Source organism: Xyrauchen texanus, chromosome 40 (assembly GCF_025860055.1).
Source record: "Xyrauchen texanus isolate HMW12.3.18 chromosome 40, RBS_HiC_50CHRs, whole genome shotgun sequence".
NCBI lineage: Eukaryota > Metazoa > Chordata > Actinopteri > Cypriniformes > Catostomidae > Xyrauchen > Xyrauchen texanus.
The window spans coordinates 4,777,621-4,798,936 of record NC_068315.1 but is presented as its reverse complement, the minus strand read 5'-3'; the positions used below and the strand labels follow the sequence as shown (position 1 = coordinate 4,798,936).

Here is a 21,316-nt window from a genome sequence, read left to right as displayed (position 1 = left end):
GCATCAGAAGTGTAGCTTTTTGAAAAGGGAACACACACTTTACATAAATAGCTCATATTCTACCTGATTTCCATGACATAAATGACTTCACCAAACTGTTCTGTATCTTATGGGAGAGAAAGTAGCGTGTGTTCAGCTGGCAGCACAGTATGTGTCGTCCTGTCATCATATGAGAGAGAGAGACTGACCCCTCATCATATTACAGCTCTATTTAAACTGATATTTTAATATACTTTTTCCCTCCCTTCCTCATTGCTCTCTGTATTTTACTTTGTCATTTGTATTTTATTATCATTATTATTAATTTATTGTATATACATGTTTTTTGTTGTTGTTTTTATGTTTGTAATGTGTTTATTACTCAATGCTTTGGCAACATTGTACACTGTATACAGTCAGGGAGACAGAGAGAGAGAGAGAGAGAGAGAGAGAGAGAGCGATGGCTCAGGCATGACCAACACTGCGAGCTGGCCAATCAGAGCTCTTTACTCGCCTGAGCCGCTGCAGTGGAGGGAGGGAGCGAGAATTCTCTCACACACACGCACCCTGAGCAGAGCGACACACGCTCGAAAGGGGAGTGCAGACTCAGTGACAATGTTATGCGTGGGACATCAAATCTGTTTGGAAACTTTACCATATACAGAGGAAACATGGAGACAATTATGGACATGTTTTATTAGGTATTGCAGAAAATGTTCTATTTTTGTCACCCCTATGGGCACAGAGCGCTTGTGTTTGTGCTGTAATGAAGGAATGTGTTTTGGATAGAAGTATGCATGTGTGTGCGCAGAGAGAAGTTATGTGGCATAATGTTACTATTTAATTTTATTAATAGTATTATTGTTTCATTATATTCTAGACATTTTATTTTAATTATTTTAAATGCAAGTAACATGTTTAAATGTGTATGTTTATAAAATGTTGTTACCAATGCATTGGCAATGTGAAGCTGTCTGAATTAAAAGCAGTTAAAAGGAAATAATGAGATTATGAAGTTATAAAGTGGTGGTGCATCAACCGAATATGAGGACACTTTATTTTAAGGCGTAGATTTGTCTTGAACATTGTGGGGTTGCAGTGTGTAGGTTACCTCCCTCCTATCCCCCCCTGGATTCTACTCCCCTGTAAAGCATTTACAGATATCAGAGAGGAAGTAAACATAATGTGTGCAAAATATATCTGTGTTAAGTGTACAGCTGGGCTTGCTGTAGATCCCCAGCTGTGCTGCATGAACTAACACTTCTGGAGTGTGCGCGCAGATGCAAGCTTCATCAGATTGCATGTGCGTTATCCAGAGCACAGAGGCAGGCACAGTTGAGGTGAGCATGTCTGCAGCTTAGAAGGCTTATCTTCTTACAGACGCACTTAAAATCCACCGTGAGCCATGGCCGAGCTGTCATCCAGACGAAAGGAGAGGAGAGAGCAATCAGGGGCGGTAGATAAATGCTAATAATGTTTGGGTGGATTCCACTGCTGGAGAAGTTATTGGAGCACGGAATGGATGTGTGGTGTCAGGTGCTTTGTAAAAATAACAACGGTTGTCATTTCTTTAAAAGACAGCTTGTTTTCTTTTTGGTACTCTCACAGCACCCACTAAGTGTTCAAGACATTACATTGCATTTATTACTGTGTGTGAATTAATGGTTGTATGTGGTTGTAATTTGACAGAGTGTGTGCTGTTGGACTGTCAAGTGGTGAAATGGATGATTCAAAGGAAGAAAAAAAAGAAGAGCGATAGATTGATAATGAAAGAGAGAAAGCTTTTAAAGTCGGCCATAAATGGAGAACATCATTTATTGTGGCTCTTCTGGTATGATTCAATCTGCAGCACTTTGCTTAAGAGTTAGTTCAGGGATCTTAGTTAGTTTTTTTAGTTTTTGTTTTTTTGAGCAGTAGCGTCCTGCCTTTAAATTCACCCTCAGCCATTCAACGTAGTTAACATATAGCAAGGATGTGGAAATTTCCTACACAAAAATCTACGAGTTCTTGATTTGTCTTAATGTGTCAATGCGTGGACAGCTTTTTCTTGTGAGACATTTTGTTGATATAGATTTTGTTGAGATGTTAAACCAGTCATGACCTTCAGATTAAGTGAATACCATTATTTGGGGCTATTTCCACCTTCTATTGATTTAAATAGCAATGGTATTGATAAATAATATAGGGTGGATTCAAATGGCATCTCTTGCATGAGCACCACAGCACAACATGTCTGGAGCTCATGTGCCAACTGTTAAACCATGGCTCAAATATATATATACACTCACCTAAAGGATTATTAGGAACACCATACCAATACTGTGTTTGACCCCCTTTCGCCTTCAGAACTGCCTTAATTCTACGTGGCATTGATTCAACAAGGTGCTGAAAGCATTCTTTAGAAATGTTGGCCCATATTGATAGGATAGCATGCTTGCAGTTGATGGAGATTTGTGGGATGCACATCCAGGGCATGAAGCTCCTGTTCCACCACATCCCAAAGATGCTCTATTGGGTTGAGATCTGGTGACTGTGGGGGCCATTTTAGTACAGTGAACTCATTGTCATGTTCAAGAAACCAATTTGAAATGATTCGAGCTTTGTGACATGGTGCATTATCCTGCTGGAAGTAGCCATCAGAGGATGGGTACATGGTGGCCATAAAGGGATGGACATGGTCAGAAACAATACTCAGGTAGGCCGTGGCATTTAAACGATGCCCAATTGGCACTAAGGGGCCTAAAGTGTGCCAAGAAAACATCCCCCACACCATTACACCACCACCACCAGCCTGCACAGTGGTAACAAGGCATGATGGATCCATGTTCTCATTCTGTTTACGCCAAATTCTGACTCTACCATCTGAATGTCTCAACAGAAATCGAGACTCATCAGACCAGGCAACATTTTTCCAGTCTTCAACTGTCCAATTTTGGTGAGCTCTTGCAAATTGTAGCCTCTTTTTCCTATTTGTAGTAGAGATGAGTGGTACCCGGTGGGGTCTTCTGCTGTTGTAGTCCATCCGCCTCAAGGTTGTGCGTGTTGTGGCTTCACAAATGCTTTACTGCATACCTCGGTTGTAACGAGTGGTTATTTCAGGCAAAGTTGCTCTTCTATCAGCTTGAATCAGTCGGCCCATTCTCCTCTGACCTCTAGCATCAACAAGGCATTTTCGCCCACATGACTGCCGCATACTGGATGTTTTTCCCTTTTCACACCATTCTTTGTAAACCCTAGAAATGGTTGTGCGTGAAAATCCCAGTAACTGAGCAGATTGTGAAATACTCAGACCGGCCCGTCTGGCGCCAACAACAATGCCACGCTCAAAATTGCTTAAATCACCTTTCTTTCCCATTCTGACATTCAGTTTGGAGTTCAGGAGATTGTCTTGACCAGGACCACACCCCTAAATGCATTGAAGCAACTGCCATGTGATTGGTTGATTAGATAATTGCATTTATGAGAAATTGAACAGGTGTTCCTAATAATCCTTTAGGTGAGTGTATATATACACAGCTGCAGACAGCAATTATGGGGCCAAGCACACCAATGACAACAATGACAATAATATTTGGTGCTGAGGACATATAACAAGTTTCATAATGATTTTCCAATGCATTTGTAAAATACAGCATTGTGTGAAAAAATACAAAATGGTTAATGCCCAATATGGCCGACATATGAACATTTGGCATCAATTGACTCTGTATGCCCCAAGAAATCTATTGACACCTATTGAGTCTTATAATTGTAGGTCAACCTATTCAGAAGTTATAAAAATAAAAAATAAAATGTACTTCTTTCATACATGACCAGTAGTGTGTGCTGTGTCGAAACTGCTCATGTCAAGTTTCAATTTCATTTTAAAATGCCCAAGCGTTGCCAAGATGTTGCTTCACAATCTCTTTGGTGTGCTCGCCATTGAATGCATTATACAAGAATTGTTTGGTCTATTTAAAAGCTTTTGAAATCCTTTTATCAAGAGTGTCTCAAGATAATACATGCCAATTTGTTCGCAAAACAGATCCAGGTGTAAAAAAAAAAACATGGCAGAAAGTTAACCATGGTTGAATTTTTTTTTTCTAGGCCTTATGATTCAAAAGTTATTAGTATAAACATAAGTTCAACTTATGAGCTGTTAATGGCACTAGTGCATAGATATAGAGACCCCATGTTTGATGTATTTAAGTTTAGACTGTCCTCTATTTGTATGTCAAATTTTATAACTTTTTACCAAACTGTTCTATGGGCTGACTTCAATGATGGTAGAAGAAGAACAGGACAGAAGGCCAACAGATACAATATGTTCCTACCTTTGGTTGTTTGGCACATAATAATAATAATAATGATACATTGTATTGATAGTGTGCCTTTCCCAAAACTAAGGTCAGTTTATAAAAGCATTAATGACTAATAATCTTTTTTTTTACATTTACAAGCTTGTTAAATACAGCTGTTCATATCATTGTACATTGTCCACTAGAAACAAGAAAATATGGAGTCCATGACCTCATACTCTTAATACCATTGACCGTTTACTTCATGAAGATCAGTCAACAGACATCATTGTCTATGCTTAATGACATCCAAATGAACCATCTTTTAAGGGTCTTCCAAAAAACCATCCTGTGTTAAGAGGCCCTATTATGATTTTTGGGATTTGACCTTTCCTTTAGTGTGTAATATAGCTGTTTGTGCATGTAAAAGGTCTGCTAAGTTACAAAGCACATGTCATGCCAAAGGGAGTTACTCTATCCAACAGAAAACACTGCTCCTGAACTGCCTGAAATGCCTGGTTTGCAGTCCAGCCATTATTTCCGTGATATAGCTACGCCACTATGTAACACATTTGCATTATGCCTGCCTCAGGAATGTGTTGCTCAAAAAGCCTTGGGAGCTCAATCAATCTTTGAACCAAACAATTCAGAAAACCAAAGTGTCAATACTTGAATCAAACCCTTGAGGCATCTTAACCTTTAGACCTTCCATACTGTTCCTCTAATTTATACCTTACACAACAGTTCATTCTAAAAGAGAATAAATACCCGCCTAGACATTCACAGGCAGACGTAGTCTGCTGACAGCTCATTACTTCCTGTAACCCTTTAATTAAGCAAATATTCTTATGCTAAAAGCTGGAAGTGTCACAGTTTACAGAAAGTCATTAATACTATGAATTCAACTAGCAATGGAGGCTGATTTGGTTATGCCTGCAGTAGGCTAGTGTCTACACTTCTCTGTTTGTTGTGTTCCTATATCTGTTCAAGACAAATGCCGCATGGCTTATTGCTAAGTGTTGAGGCAGTGATTTCAAACAGCTTTTTGAGGAGAGGGAAACATTGTAAGGAAGACAAAAAAGCTTGCAAAGAAGTGATTATCCTGCTGTGCAAGACTGTTAAGGATGCGTATGTTGTCATGAAAGTAGCGATTTGTCTTGGTAAAATAGAAGAATGTATAATGAAACATGAGTGGGGACCACATAGAATTGTGATGGCAGATCTTCTTTTTTACTCTTGTATTTCCTATTCGATTTTTCTTTCTTTCCTACAGGTTCTCTTCTCTCCCTCTATCCTCCATCTGAATCCACCCTTCCCTTTCCTTAACGTTAATGTATTATCTTTTATTTCCCTCTTTTCCTTTCCTTACCTTTCCTTTGCCTTGCCTGAAACTTTCCTCCTGGAACCCTTTCTTTTCTTGCCATTGTTTCCTATCCTTTTCCTCATTTCCTTTCCTTACCTTTCCTTTGCCTTGCCTGCCCTTCCCTTTCCTGCAAGTATTAGATTCATAAAACTGATTTGTTTACCTCACCAAAGGTGACATCACCTAATTTATCTCTCGATTACGCACTCCTGCTATGGTGTTTCTGTAAACTCTTTGCATTTATGCACATCTGTATCTGATCACTATTTCCTTCTTCAGGATTTCCCATGAGCTTTCCTCCCCTGTCAACTCAAGGCAGAACAAGATAAGAGAGTAGAAAACAGAATGTGAAATCATGTTCCACTCTGCTTCATATGCTTTGTTTAGCTTTCCTTTCCATTCCTTTCCTCTCATGTTCTCTCCTCTCCTTTCCATTTGTACTTTTCCAGTGTGTGCTTTCCTTTCCTTCCCTTCCCTTTACTTTCCTTCCCTTTACTTTTCTTCCTTTTCAAATGTGAAGTCACAGCATGTTCTACTCTCTTATTATTTCATTTTTATCTTCCTTTCCTCTTCATTTTCTAACATTCCCTTTTTCCTTTCTATTTTATTTCCTTTTTTTTTCCTTCTCTTCTTTCCTTTCCATCTTACAGGTTCATAATCTTTCTCTCAAACACACATGGTCAAATGGTATGATGCTGTTTATTCCCCCTTTATTCCACTGTCTTGTCAGAGTAGTTTGACCAATTGATTGAGGGTACAGAGGAAAAAGGCAGCCATAATAAACATTTAATAACTAAGGCTAAAGAAGATCATCTGTACACACACACACACACACACACACACACATTAAATACACATCATGTACACTCATGGGAATATGAAAGCCACTTCACACAACACACAGTAAATTAGACAGCAGGCAAAACGTGCATTTGTGCTAATTGCTTTGTAATAACACTCATCCATGCACACAAAGACACATGCACATACACTCTATGATTACAAGCTGTGGAACATGTGAAACAGGCAGAAATAGCAACAGTGATACATACAAGCAGTTCTGTTAGTGTGAAAGTGAGAACAAGAGAGATAGTGTATTGGAGCCGATGTGATCAAAGAAAGAAGGCTGTTATACCCCAGTGGCATTGATTATGAGAACACAGTCATATTTTCTTTACTACTGTGAAGCTTAAGACACAAAACACACATTCTCCCACATCACTTAGCATTTTGGTTACACAGAAACGCTTCTTGTATTACATAAATTATTAATATTTACATTTTACACTGCATAAATTGTATGTAGTATTTTAAAAAGGTACACAATTTATCATTACATAGATTCTGTGAGAATAAAACCCACAACCTCCCTATTAAAGGAAAGAGCTCACTGGCAATTCTGAGGGTGAGTAAATGACATGTGAAATCATTTTGGGGTGAATTATACTTTTAAGAATGTACTGGCTCTTTCTGTGACATATCTTCTCTACAGACAGTGGCTGAGAGAAATTTGTAGAATCCAGTCAGTGAATGAAATACTTTATAAATGAAAACTTCATCGTATATAATTGTCTCTTTATTTGACAAACATAGTCAAAGTAAAAAAAATGAATGCCACATTTCATTCTGATGCAATATGGCTGGTTTGTTTCCTGATTTCAAACAGAATTCGAACAGAATTTTAGAAAGGGTGTTGATGTGTATTTTAAAAACCCACTTGACATAGAGAGAAACCAGAGTAACGGGTGTGATCTGTGCTTTTTCTGTCACAGGAGCACAAATGAAGTGACTGGCATGACTTCCAGACTGCGTGCACAACATTCAAACAAAACAGCTGCACATGTTTGGATGGGAGGCACATTTATACGGGATAAATGTCATTGAATTTGCTTTGACGGTCACTCAAGCGAAATTTCATGCTGCAGAAGCAGATTCAGTGCCATTTTTTCTCACGTTCTAGACAAGCTTTTCATCTAATGGCACGTGCAGCTGTCCGTGAAAAACTGCGTTTCATTATTTCTATCAGTCTCACATGAAGCCCTGACCACTTATATATATATATGCGCACATGGATATATCGACATACACAATGTACAAACCTTGCAAATTTCTGTTTTCTGCTCGGTATCACGTTTTCTAAAGCCAAAACAATTCCACACCACGGAGTATGCACTTTTTCCTTCATAATCTCTCATCTTATTCAAATTAATTTGAGGAACAAGCAGTCACTCCGCCATCCTCCATTTATATAACGGAGTGTGTAATGCGTTCGTGTTATGTGCTGTACACATTTCACGTGTGGAAATTTAGTGTTAACGTGACAGAGACAATAATCCAAAATATATACCGGCTGGCAAATTTCGACCAGTTTATCATGTTTACTGGTATATCGCCCACCCCTAGTCAGGATGTAACAGAGGTGGGTATTAACGTGCTACATTTACTCTGTTAGATTTACTTGAGTAACTTTTTGGAGAAAAAAAAATACTTTTAGAGTAGGTTTAAAAATGGGTACTTTTTACGCTCCCTCAATAAATTTCAAATAATTTTTTCTTTACTTTTACTTCTTTTCAATGGGTGGCGTTCCTGTCATTACATTCCTGGGTTTAGTTTGGGATTTTACTTAATGTGTATTGAATGGGACTTTTATGACAGCAGAAGTTCACATAGCTGTGTGCGGAGCTACACATCACTGCTGCAGCATCAAGCTCTTCAAACAAAGTGAAACACATTATTTTCTCCGCACAGTGAAACAAAAAAAGTCTCAACATGCAACACCATTTTACACCAAGACAAGCTGATATTTCAAGATTAAAATCTCAGCTTCAATTTAAGGCAGCACATCGAGGTAAGTTGTGGCTCTAATACTTTTAGAGCCATTCGCTTTTTTGTGTAATTTTCAAGGTGATTCTGTAACTGGGCTCTTATCACATCAGTTTTAAGTGTACATTTTTAAATCAGTGCAGCAATATATCAGTGTGCTTCGTCCCACGTCCCGCATGTCATGAGCGAATATTTTCGCATTTACTCCACGCCCTCGCAGGGATACTGACAACTATGGCAGCTATGGGCTGATTGACTATATAAATCCATGTAAACGACCAAGTTAAGTGTAAATTCCTTTTGCTCTGCCGTTTGTGTGATTGACAACTGGAGCCCAAACAGACTGCATTTCTGCACATGTACAGCGAGGTGCACGGGCCACGCGCGTAAGAGATGTGTGGGCATGAGGCGATTGTTTGGAGATGAGTGGATGTTTCCTATATAGTGAACTGCAGTGAGTGCACTATTTCTCAGCACTGAGTGAACAAAATGAGTGCGTGAATTGGGACGCTGACATATACACCGAGCTTCGGAGCTCTGGGACTGTCGCAGGAAAAACGTCACATACAGTACAAACTTTTTTACGAACTTGGGCCTTACACTATTCATATTAAATAATATATTAATACAGTAAATCTTCATTCTGTTTTTAATTTTTATATATATGTTTATATAAAGATTCAACTCATTTTAACAAATGTACATTATTGTATTTATTTGTTGTAATTTAGTATCTTTAAACATCAATACGAGCATTGAAGGAAGCAGTAAACCCCCAGTTCCTACGACTTCCCTGCGGTGGATTATGGGCAATTAACCATCATCGAGTGTACATCAAATGTAAAGTCATATGGGTTGTGGAAAAACATGGTGGTTAATGATGACAATTTCCATTTAATAATAATAATAGTTCTATAATACATGTTAAATTTGTATTATGTAATGGAATATAGGGGAGACAACAGCCATTGTTTAATTTATGAAAGTAATGAGTTACTCACTACTTGAGTACTCAATTGTACACAGTACTTAATTGGATACTTTCTTACTCTTACTCAAGTAATTATTTATGTTAGTACTTTTGCTTCTACTTGAGTAATTATTTGGTCACTCTACCCACCTCTGGGATAACATTAGAGGTTCCCATTGCTGTCATAATCAGTAATATTGTTCCTGTTTGTGAACATTTAACTTCTAGGTCTGACATCGCAGTGTGTATCTGGACATCTAGGAATTATTAGGATTCAAAGGGGCTTAAGCATGACGAATCAAACAGCTCACAGGCTATTTAGCCTATATGTTACATCTGACATAGGGCTGAACAACTAAATCATATTTGAATCGCAATCATGAATTCTGCCTCTCATGGTTAATTAAGCATAATCATCAGAGATATTAGCGAGCTAGCAAACAGAAATTATCAGCCACCTAGAGTAGCAAATTGTTGCTCATTTTTATAATAGGCTGTGACTAAAGATGATAGGTAAAATCACAAGCACTTTTTGAGACTATTTTCACCTCTTCTGACCAATCAAGCTCTCATCAGAAGTGCGCCACTGACCAATCACTTTTCCGTTTCGAGCATGCACTGTCATACGGAGCCACAGATGTTTACGAGTATGTTTCATATATCGCTTTGATCGATTCAAGGCTTACATCAGAAAGCTGGAACATGCTGCCTTCGGAGTCTATGTGGAGGTAGGATGAAAATCTGGTGCCTTTCATACTATTCTGAGTCCAGTCATTCAACAACTCTGTCTGTTCAGCCATTGACTGATTATGCAGCAAGTCAGCTGAATAAACTTTGGTTGCAGTGCAGTGTTACAGCAGTTTTTTGGAGCTGATCTGTGCTCAGCAGCCATGAATTCCATTTTGTGCTCTCATTAGACACCGGCAGATGTTCGGTTCGTGCATGCCGCTAACATGTGTTGAACGTGCTAAAAAGGTAATCCAGAATTACCTCATTGCACATTTGCGTCATTTCAGGTATGTTTGGCCATTACAAGTGTCTAAACAATCTAAAGTAAACAAATGACACCAGGGTTTTGTCGAGGGTCGAGGAAGAGATAAGAGCATTTCACCATGTTTGGATAGAGCACCAGCGGCTGACAAAACAGTTGTCAACAGAAACAACACACACACACACTTTCTTTGTTTCTTTTAAATCAATGTAAAGAATTGAGACCATTTAGCATTGCCACCTGCTAAATTATTACAGAAATATATCTATATATATATATACTGTTTATTGCAATAATAATAATATAAAATTATATTTTAAAGAGACCTTAAGTGTGAGAACCCTTAAATTGGATGTAAAGCATGGGATTTGTTTCATAATTTAATGTTGGTAATACAATTAAATAACATAAATACCTGTATGTAGTTTAAACACCTTGATCAACATGAGAGCTACTGTTTAATGTAATAAATTTTTTTATTTAAGAATCAAATATCAAAGCTGTGGCAACAGTATTATTATATAACTATATATTTTTTACATTTACATTTATGCATTTGGCAGACGCTTTTATCCAAAGCGACTTACAGAGCCCTTATTACAGGGACAATCCCCCCGGAGCAACCTGGAGTTAAGTGCCTTGCTCAAGGACACAATGGTGGTGGCTGTGGGGCTCTAACCAGCATCCTTCTGATTACCAGATTACCAGTTATGTGCTTAGACCACTACACCACCACCATTCCACATCACTTTACCAAATCATGAAGCCCTGCAATAAAAATGAATGGATAAATAAAACTTCAAAAGGGCCGAATAATCGTGATTACAATTTTATGCAAATACATAGCAGGACATCAGGGAGAGCTCTTTACACAGACACTACCTAAGGCAAGGCTACTCAACTGGAAAATCAGGGGATTCAAACCAGTTTCCATTCAGCCTAAAGGGCCACACGTCTCCTAAATATTAAAGTATTATAAAGATTAAAACAAATGTAAAAATGTTTTTCATATAAATAAGTATAATATATGTGGTATGCTGTATAACAAAAATCGTATAACTTGCAACCACGTATTAGGTAGCACTGACCTGAGGCGACATGGTGTTTTCTTTACTGAAAAATGAGCCACACTGTTTCTATTTCCACTGGTACCGATACCCTGTGGAGGTTCCTGGGGGCCCAGGCTGACCTCTGAGTGCCTGAGGGAAAAGCAAACCTGAAATAAAATGCCACCCCGGGAAACGTGTGTGTGCTTTATAAGTTATTTTAGCTTACTTTGCTGTATACAGAGAAGGACACAACTTGCCGAGTTTCAAATATCTTAGGGCGAAAAATGGCACAGTGTTTATTTAAAAGGACTATGGTTTGGTTTTAATTAATATTTTTTAACTTTTAAAAAGCCCAGTGGCGTCCCTTTCAGCTAAATTTCTGAATTCACATACTCTCCTTCTGCATCTTTCCATTTATTTGTCTGTCCAACGAACCTGTCCATCTGTCCGTCCGTCTATCTGTCTGACCGACCAACCGTCCGTCCATCCATCCAGGGTATTATCATATCGTACATCATATTGTATTTTCTGCGTGAATGTATGTTGGGAATGGGCATAGCTATGACATACTGATAATGCAATTCTGCTTCCTAGCACCCGGAATAGAGTGTTGAAGACCTTACAACTCAGTAGGCAGCTCAATGTACAGTATTTAGTAAAACACAGAAGAGAGAGGTGCTAATACAGTCTCACAGATCTGAAAACAGGAAGTTAGAAGGAGTTACACATTGAAATAATGTTAGTGAGGTAATGTGAAGGAAAGAGGGAGAGGTACCAATGTGCCTTCTGCTTATATGACTTCCTTTTTTTTATGTGGAACACAAAAGTATATGCTAGACAAAAAACAAAGTTAATGGTGACTGAGCTCAGAAATGATATACTTCACCTTTAAATTAAAGTTAAAGGCTCAAATTATGTTCCAGATTAACTCTGGTGCAGTTCGACCGATTATATGAACGCAGTATGGACCAAATACATATAAACGGTCCAATAACAGGGAAGATATTTGCCTTTAAGACTGACCTCAAGCATAACTGGTTCTTCTCATCATAGGAACTATGTTGCCCATTACAGTTTGTTACAGGCGTCGGAACCGCCATCTCCTTGCAGCATATCTTTGTGTGTGCAACGGAGGAATTCCTGGCACTCTTTTGACTCCTTTACACATTTGATTAGTTCTTTGTTTGTTTTCAGCAGGTAAAAATACCACCATAAATGCCAACGAGCGCATTTATCCCAGCAGCCAGCATTGATTTGAATGATCGGCAAGTTCTGTCGCAAACTATATATATATATTTATTACTGTGCAAAAAGTATTGTTTTAGAAGAGCATGTGTCTTAAGATAGGTTATTGATATCTTCAGTGTCAATAGGAAATAGCAAAAGACTCCCAAACATTACGATAATAGAAGAACAGGGAGCCCTGCAACAGATGTCATGACCCCCACAGAGCCCCCCCCACTGAACATTGTGTCAGTCTGAGATTACATAAAGAGACATAAGCAATTGAGACAGCAGATATAGATAGAAGAACTGTGGTGAATTCTCCAAGAAGCTGGAACATCCTATCTGGCAACAACCAAGGAAAACTGTGTCCAGGTGTACGTAGGAGAATTGGTGTTGTTTTAAATCAAAGGTGTTCACACCGAATATTGATTTAGCTGTTTTATCTCTCCCAAAGTCACTGGATTTTGTATGACATTAAGTGATAAATGAAAACTATTTATGTAATTATTTTTGAAGACATCCTCACTATCCAACATTTTTCACAAGTGCCTAAATCTTTTGCATAGTACTGTGTGTATATATATATATATATATATATATATATATATATATATATATATATATATATATATATACTGTATATATGATTCTCATTAATGGGGCAGTCACTTTTAACCGTAATATATATAGTGTGTGTGTGTGTGTGTGTGTGTGTGTGTGTGTGTGTGTGTGTATATATATATATATATATATATTTATTTTAAAGGTGCTGCAATATCATAATGATCCTCTTTGTTGCTTTGAATGAGATTTGGATGGGGGGGTGGTGGTAAAATGTGTGTAACTTGTGAAAATATGGCCCATAATAACCTTTTTAATAAGGCTTGATTTTCTTAATGCAAAACCTAATTTATTATTTGTTCATTTTGATTTTGAGTAAAATAAGGCCTGGACATTTTCTTGACTGTTTTCATGAGAATTACCCTGTTGCTCATGCTATAATAAATTTGCCATTACCATGTTTTCTATTAAATGTTGATACTGTATTACTGTAAAAGTGAAGTTTTACTTCTAAGAACTCTTGGCTGGGCCAGCATTGCACAAAAAAGCTTTTTTGATGCGACGTGATAGAAGTGAAACCATAACTCAAAGTGTGCTGCAATGAAGAAAGGGAATTAGACACAGAGAGAGAGAGAGAGAGAGAGAGAGAGAGAGATGAAGAGATTTTTAAAGGTAAATAGACTGTCAGAGTGAAAATGGCTCTCTGCAGAGAGTAGCAGATGGATTTTGTCTCCGAGGCAGTGTCCTCCTTTTGTGATGAGAAAGACAGGAGATTCCCTTCTCTCTTTCCCTCCCTCCTTCCTTCCTCCTCCCTCCCATCATCTCTCCTTCGTTTCCCTCCCTCACCGTCTCCTCATCAAATGCATGCAAGATGGAAGGCAGCAGTGATTTAGGCCACTATACCTGTGTAGAGAACGTACTAACACTCGTTCAGAGCTTAACTACTCGTGTTGTCCTCCAAAATGGCTGTAGACATCCCAGGAGAACAAAGCAGGAGAGCAGTCACTCTGCTCCAGATCCAGAAGAAAGAAAAGATGGTGAAAAGAGAGTTGCGTGAGTAAATTACCCCTTTTAAAATCTCTTCTGAAACTCTAGAGGAGACACATGGGAGATTGAAGCTGGAGATTTATGCAAAACAGGAAAGTAGGAAAGACATCATGAATGTAATGCAAGATCTATTCTCACTTTTAACCGCATTCCCAAATCAAAACTGTAGTTTCCTGTAGGTGCTGTGGGATCGTGTTTGACACAATAATGCAGGCAACCAGAAAACGCAGTCTTTGAGTGGCCCTCACACCTTCAGCTGCCAAAAAATAGAGAAAATTGGCTTGCGATGCTGAATGAATATTCATGAGGGGTTATAGAGACTTATTCATAGTGTAATTTCAGTGGTATGAGTGTAATTTCACCGTCTGTGAGTGTGTGTGAGCACTTTCGTGGGTGTCTGATCTTTCCCAACTTTTGTGTATATTTCATGATATACACCGAATTATTCGGTTTACAAGCATTAATTGAGCATAAAAAAAACTGCAGCAAGATATGCGCATGCTCTAAATGATACAAGGCAAGCACATGTAAGTCAAGTCTTAACGTACAACATGTGATGGAGTAAATAACCTGAAAAAACTTTGCATTATGGTTTAAAGCATGACATTGTTGAATTCTTGATTCTAATTGTTGACACACATTCCAACAGTGCTGACTGATTTTCTATATTGCAGGGCTTTGAAATACTTCCTGGTTTGTTGACTGCAGTGCATTTTACATCAGTTCATCACTTTATAATGTTCTTACGGACACTTTCGAACTAGTAAAACTGCTTAGCGATTTTTTTTTTTCTACAAGAAAGACTACTATGTGGTTAATTACATGTATCGCACAGGTCTGAAGTGAAATGTCCACTGTGTGGCACTTAAATGAATAAAATGCTCTCAGAAACAAAGGTTAATGCTCTATTGAGTTTTAAAAAACCAAGACTTACCTCCCTACCCTAGACCTAAAACCTAAACCTTACTGATAGTGTCATAAAAAGCAAATGTTACACGAAAGATGCAGTTGCTGAAGCAACCACAACATTTTCTGACAAAAACAGATTAGTGTGAATGTTGGCTGAACATAAGAACACATTTTATACAATCAGCACCAAGGAAAAATTCATTCAAAGTCATTTTTTTTCTCAAATCATTTAACCGATGAGCCGAGGATGTGGCGGATACAGTAAATACTATGTGCAGGTTTGGCATCATGACATTTGATCACGAGACAAGCAAGAACCAATGATTTTAATGTTACTGATGTGTAACCTGTGCGCAATCATTAGGGTAAGTACATATTACATATACAGTGCATTCAGTAAATATTCAGACCCCATCATTTTTTTTCTTCACATTTTATGTTGCAGCCTTATGCTAAAATGCTTTAAATTATATATATATATTTTTTTACACATCAATCTACCCTCCATAATCCATAATGGCAAAGGTAAAAAAAAAATTCTGAGAAGTTTGAAAATGGATTAAAAAAAGAAAAACGGAAATATCACATTGACATACACTAAGTATTCAGACCATTAATTCAGTACTTAGTTGAAGCACCTTTGGCAGCGATTACAGCCTCAAGTCTTTTTGGGTATGATGTGACAAGCTTTGCACACCTGGATTTGAGTATTTTCTGCCATTCTTCTCTGCAGATCCTCACAAGCTCTGTCAGGTTGGATGGGTACCGTCGGTTGACAGGCATTTTAAGGTCTCTCCAGAGATTGGGTTCCAGTACAGGATCTACTGGGCTACTTAAAGACATTCACAGAGTTGTTCCTAAGCCACTCTTGCATTGTCTTGGCTGTGTGCTTTGGGCCATTGGTCTGTTGGAAGGTGAACATTCTACTTAGTCTGAGGACCTGAGCACTTTGGACCAGATTTTCATTAAGGATATCTCTGTATTTTGCTGCGTTAACCTTTCTTTCAACCCTGAACTGTCCCCCAGTCCTTGCTACTGAAAAAAAAAACCCAGAGCATGATGCTATCACCACCATGCTTCACCGTTGGGATGGTGTTGTACAGGTGATGAGTGGTGGCTGGATTCCTCCAGACATCACGCTAGGAATTGAGGCCAAACTTTTCAATATTAATTTCATCAGATCAGAGAGTCTTGTTTCTCACAGTCTGAGAGTCCTTAAGGTGATTTTTTGCAAATTCCAAGCAGGCTTTCATGGGTCTTGCACTTAAGGGAGGCTTCCGTCTGGTCACTGTGCCATAAAGCCCAAATCGGTGGATTGTTGCAGTGATAGTTGTGCTTCTGCAATTTTCTCCCATTTCCACACATGATCTCTGGAGCTCAACCAGAGTGACCATCAGGATCTTGATCAGCTCTCTTAGCTAGGCCCTTCTCCTGTTTGACTAGACAGCCAGCTCTAGGAAGAGTCCTAGTTGTTCCAAACTTCCATTTTAGAATTATGGAGGCCACTGTGCTCCTGGGAACCTTCAATGCAACCTATTATTTAATTTTGTTTGTAGCCTTCTGCAGATCTGTGCCACGACACAATCCTGTCTCTAAGCTCTGGAGGCAGTTCCTTTGACCTCATGGCCTGGTTTTTGGCCATGGAATATGCATTTCCAGCTGTGAGACCTTATATAGACAGGTGTGTACCTTTATAAATCATGTCCAGTCAATTGAATTTGCCACAGGTGGACTCCAATCAAAGTGTAGAAATATCTCAAAGATGATCCAGAGAAATGGGATGCATCTGAGCTAAATTTCAAGTGTCATAGCAAAGGGTCTGAATACAAGTCAATGTGATATTTAATTTTTTTCTTTGTAATAAATCTGTTTTTTGCTTTGTTATTGTGGGATATGGAGTGTAGATTGATGGGAAAAAACGTATTTTAGCATAAGGCTGCAACATAACAAAATATGAAGAAAACTAATTTATCGGACTGAATACTCTATGAATGCACAAATAGTATATATACTTATTTGTCTGTAGACTTGTCTTTTAAGAGAGATTAGTCGACTTGTTATTCAAGCAATCCACAGACTAGTCGATTTTGTCTATGTCGTATTAAATTGTATTACATATATGGTATTAAATTGCAATTTAACACTTTCAAATGTATGTTATGTATATGAAATGCACATGCCAAATAGACATTACAACAACATACATTTACTATCAGGGTAGCAATGTTTCCGCCATTACATCTATTATTCTGTATTGCTGTCTATAATAGTAAAGTAGACCGATTTACATTCCATTTGACAATGAGTTCTACTAGAGGATATCATTAGTGTCCTCCTTATCTTTTTTGTCTCTCTTCTGCCGTGGATTGCTTGACCCTTTGTTCCCCCCATCTTCCTTTCTGTAGTTTGATATTAGCAGAGGGTCCACACTGAGATATCACAGCAGGTCACGAAAATACTCACTTCAGGCCACACAAAACCTCATTCTCTTTCTTGTTGTCTCATTTCTCTGCTGTAATGTTATCATTGCTTGCTCTGTACTTTTGGCTTACTTTATCTTTTCTGTCGTACTTCACCCTGTAGATTGTCTCAGATATGTTTTATTGTCTTCGTCTTTGATTCCCAACAATGCTCAACTAGGGGTCTCTTCAAATATGGGTTCTTTTATCTTCCAGAGGTTGCTGTTTTATCATTATTATTAGTCAAAGGTTTAAAAATAAAGCTTATTTATTATTATTTGAATGAAGTTCAAATTAAAACTGTTTTGGCAACTCTTATTAACATGCTTTCATCATTAATGTTTGCTACTTACAGTATGTGTATAAATTTTATTGTTTTACCCTTTTCCTAGAGCCGTACATTTAATTTAAATATGAATATTCATCATAAAATATTGCATTTTTAAAACTACACTGGGGTGGTACCCTCAAGGGGACCTTTTCTGTACCTCTAGTTTAAATTTGTAACTTGTTTTGGGTACATATTTGTGCCTGTAATGGCCTACTATGCAAAGAATCATTAAAGGTACATACATTGTTCTTTTGGGAATAGAAAAAAAGTACCTTATTGTCTCTGTATTGAATAAATGTGTATGTAAAACTAGGGTTACACCCTAGTGACTGCCTTGTACTTTAAACAGATCAGAAAGTGTTGTGATGATTTTTATAAATGTTTACACTAATTAGGACAACGTGGTGCAATTTCCACCGTCCCCAATGATTTGTCTACTAGTATTCAGAATACAGAATTCTCCAGTAATGTGCATATATCCAATGTTTAATATTGATAGTAGTCAAATTGCATAATAGCAAGAGTGTGAAAAGTTTGTTTAAAGGGAGTTTCTTCTTGTTCACAATGCCAAAAGTGCCCATATTGTTGAAGAAACGTCCCACTATTCTTTGTTTTACTATTACAATCATGTTCTACAAAGATATTACACATTGCTGCTATTAATAATACAGGTTTAGGAGCAGAAGTCAACACTGATATTTTAATCTAAACCATTATGGCACACATTCTATGGCCTGCTATTCTTTGATCATACAGTAAAGAAATGCCTACCGGTGTGTGTGTGTGTGTGTGTGTGTGTGTGTGTGTGTGTGTGTGTGTGTGTGTGAACAACTCACTACTGGAGACCAGTTGCCATTTATTGAGCACAGCTGTGAGCCGGAAGCTATGGACTGAGTGGGGGTGGGCATTAAATAGAAGGGGTGTTTCAATTCTAATCATGAACACAATCATAACATGAACGTTCTGATTGAACTCTCACTCTCAAATCCAGTTTGAAGCCCAAAGCATGACTGCACCACCTCAACAGATTCATTCAAAAACACGTTCACAACCATAACATATCGCATACATTACAATTTGCATGTCAATATATTAATTAATGGAAACTTTGGAATGTGATAAACTTTAACCAAGCTCTAGAAAAAAAGACAACAATACATATTTTTTTATATATAGTCCTAATATAGCGTTGCAAAATAGCAGATTTTAAATCAGCCTCCATAAACCTTAAACCTAGTTTCAAGAAAAGGAGATGTGAGATGCAGAAGCAACCACATCATTTTGTGTTGCTTCTATGACACTTTCGGCTCACGTGTGGACTTGTGTGCTCTTCAGGGCTCCTTGGCCCTTTGCATCATAAGTGCAACGTTTATCTACTGCACAACTTGATCATGCATGAACAAGCTTATAAATATAGTTGGTTATGAAATGCAAACAAAAATGCATCACCATACAAGTCATTCACTATAGTAAAGGTGTTTAGATATCACAAAATAGCATTATGTGAGAAACAAGGCAAAAAAATAAATGTTTATGAACTGATAACATGCTGTTTACTGGTGATTTATGTGAAAGTGAATAAAAGTCATTGTTGTTGCAGCGACTCTATTTTTCATTTCACCAGGAAACTGCTGCGATATTTACAGTGAGCCATGTAAAAATAATTTTTTAAATATGTAGGTATAGTAACGTGTTTCTGTGAGATCAGGTTGGTAAATATGAAAGGAATATTTTGTTTGGTTGTCATTGGATGCATGATTTTAAGGTTTTAAATCCTAGGTGATATCTAAATAAGTATATTTATTTTTCAAATGAATTATTAAGGGATGTCACCTAGGATCATTTGTTTATTAACAGCAAACTCCCTACCTTGAAGTGGCCATCGGCTATAGCCGTCACTATCTGTCTTTAGCTCATTTTCATTTGGAATGACCCCTCGAATAGAAGGTCCTTCACTGTCTTTGAATGGTGCAAAAATTGATCTCAGAGACAGTATAAATTAATGAACCTCAGGTTCCATTTCATGATTATAAATATGTGATGTATGAGTGTGGACTTATTTTGCTGAAGTGTTGCTCTGCTATATTCTATACAGCCGTTTGATTGAGTTTAACACCTGTGACTGCTCAGATAAAGGTGTAGGTGTGTTTGGGTTACTTGCTGCTTTGAGGTAGAATGCTGACATTTGTGTATTCATGTGTGCAGTCAATCCTGACAGAACTGGATTCATAGGTCTGTCATCTGTTGCAGGGTCTCTCTCTCTCTCTTTCATCAAGTCTTGCTTTAACGTCTGCCTCAGAGATGTCACAAGAAACTAAATGCAAGATTATTTCCTGCATGAAGAAGAGCTTGCTTAAACTTTGAGATTATCCAGGAATCTAGAACATAATTTTAATCCATGACATTTTTTAAGGGGATTTCATCTTTTTACTCTAAATGATTTCGGTCCATGACAGCCTAAAGAATTGAAAGCTTCTATATGCTGTTGTATTGCATTCACAGACGCTGGTGGTTGCTTAAAGTTTATGTGTTCTTTAAAGGTGATTAAGTGTCTGTATAAAGTGACATGAGCTGATTTGAAACAAACTTCTGCAAACATTTCAATGCTTACAAATTAATTATTATAGAAGATACATTAATAATTTAATTGTAAAGAAATATTGTGAAATAATGTTGATTACCTCAAACTTATTTTTTTTTTACTTGACCCTCCTAACAATGGAAGTGAATGGTGCCAAAATGTATACATGATTATGTAAAAAATAATGTGTCAAAAAAATATTTTTTGTGGTAAATTACTACATTTTCCTATAATGTACCCATAGAACGCTTCGATTTTATCATATTTCTTACAATTTTCTGACCTTTTCAACCTTGTTGAGAGCTGTCAGAGCACAAAAAAGGATTAGTATTTCCTTTTGCGGATTCATTAAGCTATACGCGCAGCACGTGTCTTCACACCTTGACTCTATGATCTCTCACAGTTCACGATTAAATAGGCCTCAGTCGAATCTGTTTGTGTGTGTGTATATATATATATATATATATATATTAGGGCTGTTGATTTAACGTGTTAATTCAGTGCGATTCATTTGACTAAAAATAACGCGTTACAAAAATTAATGCCATTAAATCGCAATGCCCCCGAACCGTCATATGGAAGATTCCTAAGAAATGCAAGCTTGTAGTACCACCTGTTTACTCCAGAGGGCAGTAAGTGAAACTTCAGTTGTGTGGCAATGCACAGTTTATACAGTGAAGAAAAACACCCTTGAGCAGTAGAACAACACATACATGTGTTACGTTCTTGCGTTCAAAACACTTCTAAGT

At 37.6% G+C, this 21,316-nt stretch overlaps 1 protein-coding gene across 1 annotated transcript in view; it reads left to right on the top strand.

Moving 5' to 3' along the window:
* Positions 1 to 571: 571 nt before the first annotated feature.
* The window catches only part of LOC127633250 (cadherin-18-like), a 112,856-nt gene continuing 92,111 nt past the window's right edge, over positions 572 to 21,316 (top strand). The window contains exon 1 of the mRNA XM_052112201.1: positions 572 to 680. The gene's annotated coding sequence lies outside the window, so the exon portion shown is untranslated. The remainder of the gene's footprint in view (positions 681 to 21,316) is intronic.